This window comes from Corvus brachyrhynchos, unplaced genomic scaffold (assembly GCF_000691975.1).
Source record: "Corvus brachyrhynchos isolate BGI_N302 unplaced genomic scaffold, ASM69197v1 scaffold1261, whole genome shotgun sequence".
Taxonomy (NCBI): Eukaryota; Metazoa; Chordata; class Aves; order Passeriformes; family Corvidae; genus Corvus; species Corvus brachyrhynchos.
This window is the reverse complement of record NW_008236025.1, coordinates 37,139-38,219: the sequence shown is the minus strand read 5'-3', so window position 1 is coordinate 38,219 and position 1,081 is coordinate 37,139. Positions and strand designations below refer to the sequence as shown.

Here is a 1,081-nt window from a genome sequence, read left to right as displayed (position 1 = left end):
GCTGATAGACATCCTTCTGTTGGGCAGACACATGCTGACCCATGACTGGATTACTCGGTGCTTACCTTTGCCGACCCGTCGCAGCAGGTGTCTCTCGTTGAGGTCCGGTCCAGGCGCTGACCCGTCGCAGTGTCTATCCGGCCTCCACATGCCTTTGTTTCAGGCGTCTCCTCTTAGCAGCTGCACACGCTTTTGTTTCAAGCGTCTCGTTTGCAGCTACTCAGGTTACTTTGTTTCAGTGACCGACTGACTACACGTTCACCGAGAAGTCTCCTATATGCGGAAAAAATCCCTTTTTGCCCCTCTAAAACGCTGAGCGCCAATTTATAGGAGAAAGTTTCACGAAGGATGTCTGGACTTCAGGCGGCTCTCTTGAAAGCTGTTTATTGCGTAGGCGAAGTTACAGCATTTCAGGGAGTGGGTATCCAGAGCCAGCCCAACAATGCACCCTTGCACAATCCATGTCACTGAGCCCTTCTCAGTCCCTAATAAAAGACTTTGTCCAGAAGGTTCACAGGGAAGTCAGTGCTGGAAATGACTTAAATTCCTTTCCCCAAGTCCATGTGTTTGCCCATGGTGGCACTGCTGGGACATCTCCCTGTCCTTATCTCAACCCACAAGCCTTAATTCCATATTTTCCCCCTGTCCAATAGAGGAGGAGCTCTGAGACAGCAGCTTGCTGAGCACCTGGAGGGCAACCAAAGTCACCTCACCACCCCTTCTCAACTCCTTCTTCCTGATCAGGAGCTCTGTAGCAGCCACCCAGAGCAATGTCATCCCTGCTGATGTGGCTTTCCTAAACAGCCTGCCTCCATCCACCACAGCACTCTGGAAGCTACAGCAACACATCTCCATCATCCCATGGCTCTGCAGCCAAGGCACAGAGGGAGAATGAGGCTGTGCTGGACAGGAGCCCAGGCAACGTGCACTAAAGCTGCCCTTGCCCAAACAGCCTCTGCAGTTCCCAGAAGAGATCCTCCTGCACCATAAATGCTACCAGCCCTTCTACCACCCTCCCTGCACTGCCTTTTAGTGCCACCAAGGCACGGGGATGTTTCCTGCACCTGCCATTACATGACAG

At 52.6% G+C, this 1,081-nt stretch overlaps 1 gene segment (V, D, J or C); it reads right to left on the bottom strand.

Moving 5' to 3' along the window:
• Positions 1–1,081, bottom strand: part of LOC108445976 — a gene marked incomplete at its 3' end in the record, with an annotated part of 29,550 nt that overhangs the window by 27,337 nt on the left and 1,132 nt on the right.